This window comes from Mauremys reevesii, linkage group 6 (genome assembly GCF_016161935.1).
Source record: "Mauremys reevesii isolate NIE-2019 linkage group 6, ASM1616193v1, whole genome shotgun sequence".
Lineage (NCBI taxonomy): Eukaryota > Metazoa > Chordata > Testudines > Geoemydidae > Mauremys > Mauremys reevesii.
In genome coordinates this window covers 122,274,603-122,283,190 of record NC_052628.1, presented here as the reverse complement: position 1 = coordinate 122,283,190, position 8,588 = coordinate 122,274,603, and the positions used below count along the sequence as shown (strand labels likewise).

Here is an 8,588-nt window from a genome sequence, read left to right as displayed (position 1 = left end):
TAAGTAAATGTTTATGTGAACGCCATTCTCCTAGCAGTGAGCAATATAGCAAGGCCCCACTGGCTGCCAGTGATGTTAGAGGTCATAAATCCCATTTTGCCATCTGTTTCAGCTGCTAACTTTCTTGGATCTTCGAGACTTTTCTGAGCTTTGGTGGGTTTGTTCAGAGGGTTCAGAGTGTGCATCGGTAGGTTTCCATGTCAGACAGAATGTTCCCAGATGTTGCTTCAAAACTTGCCATCGACGAGTCAATGCAGAGAAAAATACATAGATGCTTTGAATTATATTTAAAAAATTCAGCAGCCTCACTAGAAGCTGATGCTGCATCACTGACCACCAAGTTCAGTGAATGAGAACTGCATGGGACAAAAGAAGCTCGAGGGTTTAACTCTCGGATCCGTGTCTGCACTCCTCTGTTCTTTCCTCTCACGTTGGCACCATGATCGTAGCCCTGACCTCTCATGTCAGCTATCGCAATTCCTGTATCTTCCAGCTTTTTAAGAAGCACATTTGTCATACCAGCTCCTGTAGTATCATCAATGTCAATAAATTCTAGAAAATGCTCTCTGACCGTCACCATTGCAAGGACATTTTCACTAGGTTCTTCTCTTGTTACAAAATGCACCATTAAAGTCATTTATTGCATATGGCTGATGTTAGGTGTGCAGCCCAGAAGTCAACTGCTGCAAATGGACCATTTTGAGTACCACTACAAATTCTTTTTCCCCTCTCCTGCTGGTAAAGGCTCACCTTAACTGATCACTCTCATTAGAGTGTGTATGGTAACACCCATTGTTTCAGGTTCTCTGTGTATATATAGCTTCCTCTTGTATTTTCCACTGCATGCATCCGATGAAGTGGGCTGTAGCCCACAAAAGCTTATGCTCAAATCAATTTGTTAGTCTCCAAGGTGCCACAAGTACGCCTGTTCTTTTTAGTAATACCTTGCTGACTTCAAATCTGCCACAATCTTCTGTTTGATTTTTGTTACCAGTAACTATATGATCTCATTTTGAATGGTTTTTCCAAGGTAGTGGTGTATGTACATTTCTTGAGTGGTGACTCTTCTTAGATGCTCCTGGAGTACAGCATCAAACTCAGCCATTAGCGCCACAGTTTTAAGGAAGTTTCCATTGTTTGGCCCAGACAGCTGATCTGAAGTGCTAGGTTTTGGGTGGAAGCATTTTCAGAACATTTTGCCAGTACAGAGACTCTGATGCAATCTTCTCTTGATGCTGATCATCTAGGGTGGCCTTTAACCTTAGTCTCATCTCAAGCTCTTTCCACCTATGCAATGCTCTCTGGTGATTTGCTGCCTTCTCATGGCATGCCAGATTTCTTGCCAGATGTTTCCAGTCCTTTGTTTCTGTAGAACCCAATGTGGCTGGAACATTAGACTGGAAGAGTTTGCAACAAAAACAGTATGCAGCATTCTGGGTTTCTGAGTACATAAGCCGTGGCCTCTCCACTTTGTCACCATTGGGGATTTCACACCAGTAATGTGTTGGATGGAAACTTCTATTTTCATTGTCTTTGGGGAACATGAAGTTTCACTTGCTGTGGCCCATGCAGAACAAGGAAGTCCCTCAGGCTACTGCTCAAGTGGGTCCACAGTCCTGGATCATCTAGACTTAAGGAACTAAACTCAGCAGCAGCTGCTTCTTGTGCCTCCACCACACTCTTCTCTGATCTACGCTTTTCTTCAGGAATGTGCTTGGTTACATCCATTTGAGATGGGAGATATGGATGCTGCAGTAGCTGCCAGGTCACCTGCACTCTGACTAACTGGAAGATCAGGCATCTCCTCACCACTCACATCATCACTGGGGCCGGAAGGCTCACGGTGAACATTTGTGTCTATGTATCTCAGGAGAGCTCCTTCCTGCTTAGATACAAAAGCTTCCTTTGCTTTCTTTCTTTTTCTGAATGCTGCCCCAGAGGGGCGTTTTCTTCTTTCACTCATGACTGCTGTTCTGTGCCAGCTAGAGTGGCTCTCAACACTCAGTTGAAGGGGACAAATAAGCAGGCTGGTAGCAGGGCCTGAGTGAGGGAAGATATCAGCATCTTAAGGCCTAACTGGCTCCTATTATGTCAGTTGACTGCCTGTTCTCCTCAAGCGGGTTCAGGGAAGCAGCAGGAAACAGGAAGCTCCCTAAGAAGCTTTAAATCTCAGCCCAGGAGAGCCTGTTAGTGCATCTATGGTTGCAGTTGTGCTCCTGCTTTGACCCTGTGGTATTAATGTATTGACACCTTTCTTTTCACCCCCCCCCCCTCCACTTTGGACAAGATCTCGCTCTGAATATGTCCAGTCCAAACCAAGCCGTCTGCAAGGCTAGTGCATCCAAACCCGGTGAGCCAGGGAGTTTTAACAGGTTCCAGTCAGAGAGCGGCTGCAATGCCTTGAGCTGTGCAAGAGAGAAAACAAGTGTTGCCTAAACAGTTCGGCTGCAACCGTGTGCCTGGAACAGAAGGAGCGTGAGCTGGGGAAATAGGAAGCTTTAGGCCGCAGCAGAATCTGCTGGAATGCAGCGGTGGCTCTATCACCGGACACGCTGCTCTTCAGAAAGGTGGGAACTAAAGTCAGTGTAAACTAAGAGCTTGCCTGCACGAGCGGGGGGGGCAAGGTCTAGGGTGCACTTGTGTGTTGTGCACTAACTGGCCCATAAGGACCTGCTGGCATGCACGGAGAGTTCCCTAGTGTGCATCACTGCAGCACGCACAGGCCTGTTAGTGCGCAACACACTGGAATGTGTCCCACTCCAGTGCAGACTAATGCACCATGCAGATGAGTTCTGAGCCTTAAGGCTCCTTGTACATCATTAGTCTGACAGTGCAAGCGCTGGAGCTAACGGCGAAGTACGAGGCCCTAAGGCAGTTTGCAGCATCCGGCTTGGAGATTTGTTCCAGAGCCACCCTTGCAAATAGCTGGAGATTTCTGCATGCTCCTCTTCCTACTTCTCAGCCACTAGTCAGAAGAACCGCAACTTGCCCTGCTACACTAGTGTTTGTGTCCATTCCGAGATTGCTTCTCCAGGTTGGCACCCTGCAGCCCTGTCCACACTGGGCAGGGCCCTGTAACGCCTGAGGTGTCTGATCATACAGGGAGGAGCTGTGCCTCCCTGCCAGGCCTAAGGACAAGAGCCAATACCTTGTAAATGGAGCCCTTATTTCCACCACTTTCCAGGACATTTCCCAAGCTGGATGTGATTACCGTGCAGAACACACCTCGTCTACTTTGAAATAACCCTGGTTTTGTACCTTCCGCCCAACTAGGAGGCGGAGGAGTTTGCAAAGAGTGAAAGCTTAATCTACATGGAAACGTTGGCAAAATCCAACCACCAAGTGACCGAGGTGCTTATGGCCATAGGTAAGTTCCAAGTGAGAAGCCGCTGGACAGGTAACAGCACTAGAGAGGTCTGTGCCAGCTCTCTGCCTTGTGGCGATAGCACTGCACCGCTTGTCTGCTCCCAGTTGCTCAGGGGCAATTAGGGTTGAGTCACTTGACCTGAAGAGGTCCAGGAACTGGAAAGTCTTTACTGTGACTGCAGCAGTGCCTTGCCTGTAGGCCTAGACAAGAGGTGACTGGTACACTCTGGCCTGTCAAGCCTCACAGCTGCCAAGAGCGAGCGAGACAGATCCAGAGCAGTGGCTTCCCCATTGCAAACACAGACAGGCTGCGCCCCTGCTCCCCAACTTCTGAGACAAGCAAACTTCTGGAGTGGTTCTGCCTTTGCCGCCGGGGTGAGGGTGGAACCTGCTGAGCGCTGAATGGGGAGGAGGTTCACCCACCCTTTGGAACACCAGCCACTGGCCCTAGCAATGGGGAAGTGGGAATTTCTCCCCACTCCCCAGATTCCTCACTGTCACTCCCAGAGGAGCTCTTCTCTCCGAGACCCATTCCCCTTGGCCCCAGTTATGATCCCCAGACAAACCAAGCCATGTTTCCTTCATCCCTCAGGCCAGAGATCAGAGGCCTCACCCAGGCTGCAAAACAAGATCCCTGCATCCTTCTTCCTTAGGGGGTAGAATAAAGCCCTCGAACCGGCTAGGACAGTGGCTCTCAACCTTTCCAGATCACTGTCCCCCTTTCAGGAGCCTGATTTGTCTTGCGTACCCCAAGTTTCACCTCGCTTAAAAACTACTTGCTTGTAAAATCAAATATACAGCTGTGTCGCAGCACACAACTACTAAAAATTGCTTACTTTCTCTTTTACCATCATTAATTAGAATATAAATATTGTACTTACATTTCAGTGTATAGCGCACAGAGCAGCATAAACAAGTCATTGTCTGTATAAAATTGGAGTTTGTACTGACTTAGCTACTGCTTTTTAATGTGGCCTGTTGGAAACGTAGGCAAATATCTAGATGAGCTGATGTTCCCCCTGGAAGCCCTCTGCATATCGCTGGTTGAGAACCACGGGGCTAGGCAACAGAGCCAGAGGCTCAGCTAGACTGAGTCAGCCTCGCTCCACTGGACTGGCCCAGGCCTGGAACCCTGGGGCTCTGTCCCACCCATCCCACTTCGCCTCCTGGGCCTCTGATCGTAGCTTACCCCACAGACGTTAGCCAGCTGACCCTGTATTGCCATATGGGGATTCAAACGTGGGGTATGCCTCCCGCTTGACCCTGCACTAGTGCACAAATGGCAAACCGCTGCCATTACCTTGGCAGTCCGTGAGATGGCACTAGAGTCTTCTCATGTTTGTTCCTATTAATGAAACCGCTTGGAGAAAGCTCTAGAATAATAGGACACAACGGCAGCAACAGATTCCACCTACAGCATATCATGAACCAATAATAAGCATTTACTACCCCATAGATATTCTTGGTCCTTAAGAATGCTAGCAGTTTGAGAGTGACAATTCATGAGTCACCTAGCACCCATCTTATGCCAGTTTCAAGTTAGGGTCTCCTACTTCTACTTCCTTTTAAAAAGAATTTCACTAAAGCTTATAGAGATGTGATTTGCACATCATCACCACCATTCTATCTGATAATGGGATTTCCTACAGACAACTTGGTGCAATACAACATTTGCTGTCCTGGGATGTTTTTAGGGGGATGTCCATGATGCAGGTGCGGTGGAATCTGTAGATGTTCTAGGGTGGGGAATGAAGAGGTGTATGGGAGAGTCCTGAGGGAGGGACCATTTTCCAGAAAGAACAAAGGAGCATGAGGAAAATTGTGGATGGAAGTTTGTTAAATAGTAAATGCAGGAGTCCTAGGCCAAGAACCATATGGGTCTCAAGGTAAAAAAATAGGAAGTTAATAAAGTTAAAATGTAAACTTAACTTAAATCAACATTATAAATAAGAACATACTGGGTCAGACCAAAGGTCCATCTAGTCCAGTATCCAGTCTTCTGACAGTGGCCACTGCCAGGCGTCCCAAAGGGAATGAACAGAACAGGTAATCATCAAGTGATCCATCCCCTGTTGCTCATATTTAGATATTTTAAATCTTAATAAATTTAGAGGCGCAGATCCCCAGGCCTAGCCAAAAGCACATGAGGATGGAGAAAGTGGCTCCTAAGGTTCCTTTTCCTCTCTCTCTTGCTTGTTGTGGGTCAGTCCTTGGCATAAATTGAAAGAGCCCTGGGGCTGCTCTAAGTTTCACCACCAGGAACCATTCTGCTGGTTGGGGATTGGGCCACACCCCAGCCCACTGCTGATGGGAGGGGGACACAGCAGGGGAACCCGTAGCTGCTCCATTAGCGGATGGAAAGTTGCCCTAACAAAGTCAGAGCAGGGTCCGAGTATGTAGCACAAAATGTTACAATAGCTCAGCAGAGAAGGACCGAGAATTTCTTATTCTGAGTTTCTTCACAGCTCGAGTTATTGAAATAGGAACAACAGAAGGAACCAGCCCCTCAGCCTCAGCCCTGGAAGAAGTCACGCGTGGACCTGCGAGAGCCAAGCAATCACACTAAGAAGTGTTGCATGAACTAAAGGAAATGGCAGACTGACCTAAGGTTACCATCAAGTGTGTTTTTATTGGGGAGGGGGGAAGGGGGGAAGGGAGGCTCGCCCTATGTATTGTGTGCAGGCAGCATGGTTCTAGGGGGCAGCTGGTGTGTCAGACCGTGATTATTGCTTTTATTTTTCATTATTGTCAGTGTTCGATTGAAGAACTGTACGAGAGGAGATATTGCCCAATGCAAGGAACCTGAAAAGCGCTGCAAGTCTCCTCTCGCTTGTGTTTGCTCAGTGTTATCATTATACAAGAATACAGTGCAAAATAGCTTCACAAATAAAAACAGCAAAAAGGAGGATTAATCTCTCTCTATAACCGACCCCACCCTTCACCTTTGCAAATTCTATAAAACTTTTACAGAGGCTGTTAACATTAAGGTCACCAAATCTTAAATGCAAGACATGGAATAGCCAGAACATGCAGCTCGAATTTAATATTGCCTTAAGAACTCATGATTTTGTCATGAGTCTTGTGATTTTTTGTGCGTTTCTTAAAGCTTCAGCTGCTGGAGTCAAATGATCACTTGGGAATCTTTAAACAAACAACAAATCCAAAACTAACATTTTCTGGCCCTCCTGGTTGTGGAAAAAACTGAGAACATGAAACAAGCACACCCTGAAGGTCCAGAAACCAGATTGTAAATAAGGAGACTCTGAACATTATTTAAAAGTCTCATGAATTTCTGGGAGGAGATGGGGGCTGATTTCTCAATTGAGTACCTGGGATTGGCAATACTTCAATAGTATAGATTTATAGAAATAAACCAGGGCCTGATTCTGCTCAAACTTACACACTTGCAACACTAAAGCGAGCAGCGTTAACACATTGGTGTAAATAAGAGAATCAGACCTTCTCACTTAGGCCACGTCCACACTAGAAACTCCAGCTGGCACAGTGGTGCTGCATCTACACAAAAAGGGTTTGCCAGGATGCTACCCAAGCCCAGCAAACTTTTTCTGTTGCAGACTACGCAAAAAAATCAAATTTTGTCTTGCGCTTGTCAAGTAACCAGTTTACTAACATATCTAACCTTGTTAATTTCAGCACACTTAGTTGTGAACTGATCACCGATGCCTCAATGCTAAGGGCATGTCAAGATTCAAAGATCATCTACTTGTGAATTCAGCAAAGAGTCCTGTGGCTCCTTATAGACTAACAGACGTATTGGAGCATGAGCTCTCGTGGGTGAATACCCACTTCGCCGAATGTATGATGTATTCATCCACAAAGCTCATGCTCCAATACGTCTCTTAGTCTATAAGGTGCCACAGGACTCTTTGCCGCTTTTACAGATCCAGACTAACACGGCTCCCCCTCTGATACTTGGGAATTGTCCCTCTGAAGAGAGGCAGTAGTTTTAATGGTGTGTGGCGGGAGGGAGTTGATTCACTTATGTCTGAGGAGCACGAAAGAGCTGAAGGGACTTTGCTCAGGTTTACTGAATTTTTTACCTAAGTTCCAGTGGAGACCAAGCATGGAAAGCTTGATCTGAAAAGGCACAGGATCATGAGCTTGTGAAAACGGACTTTAACTGAAGCCATTTTACCATCTGAGCTACAGTATTTACACTGCAGCCAACGTTGCAAGATAAAGCCAGGGTGAGATGTACTGTCAATAGGAGCACTGCACATGCAGCGAGAAAACACCCCTGGAAGGGGTCACAGCTGAGGGTCTACAGGGCATTTGCTATAACCAGTGCTCAAGACTCAGTGAATTGGTTCAATGACCCCACATTTGGGAAGTGCAGGGGCTCATTTCACTGCAGCTGTAGCAGCCACCAGCCAGTCTCTGCTATTTCAGGAGGGTGAAGTCATCCTCCTGTGCACATGTGCTTACAGCACGTCACATGATCTCACCGCTAAACTCCTGCTGTTGCTTATACACATCATCCCACCCCAGACAGACTCAGCCCGGGGAACCGTTACAGAGTTCCATGGCTGAAGTATGCCACATTGACTCAGCTGGGGCTGAACCTAGCAACTTTGCTTGCACTGTGGTGGGTTCACCGCAATTAGTTACTGACAAACGGCCACACTCCTACACTGAGGTGCTGCATCTTGCAGCTGGTTTTGAGCTTCATTGCTTTGCAAAGGTGTCAATTGTATACGAGCTTCTCCTCTAGACAGACAGTACGGAAAACTTCCCAGCTTGCTTCCCTATGTCAGGGTATAGGGAATTCAGAGGCCATCACTGGCCTGTGTTGAGATACAGCAAGGGGGGCCACCTTGCTATTAGCATCAGCCATCAACTCAAGTATTACAGACAAGTGCACTTAGCACCACATGGAGAAAGAGGAACCTCCCATCACCTGTGTTGAGGCCAGGACAGCTCCTAGCAGTGTGCAGGCTTGGTCCTGGATGTGTCACACAGGCATGTCAGGCGCCCCCATCCCCCTGGTGTATTTTCTCAAGGAGCCAGGGTGGATCTGTTTCGATGGTGGACTAAGCATGCTTCTCTCTTCCCCTCCTGCTTGGGTGGCACATTAGCCCCCCTTGCAGTGGGTTTTGTTGTAAAGACACATTTAGAGGCATGGGGCAGTTCACACCTCTCAGGGTGGCTGTTTCTGGCCATCCGCTGGCTCAAGCCAGGTCATCACTACAGCCTTCTGCCAG

The 8,588-nt window shown here is 47.4% G+C and overlaps 1 long non-coding RNA gene across 1 annotated transcript; it reads left to right on the top strand.

Moving 5' to 3' along the window:
- Positions 1–3,355: 3,355 nt before the first annotated feature.
- Positions 3,356–6,271, top strand: LOC120408648. The gene is made up of 3 exons (XR_005600847.1): positions 3,356–3,367; positions 5,832–5,974; positions 6,119–6,271. It is a non-coding gene; the product is annotated as an uncharacterized LOC120408648 (long non-coding RNA).
- The last annotated feature ends 2,317 nt before the right edge of the window (positions 6,272–8,588 follow it).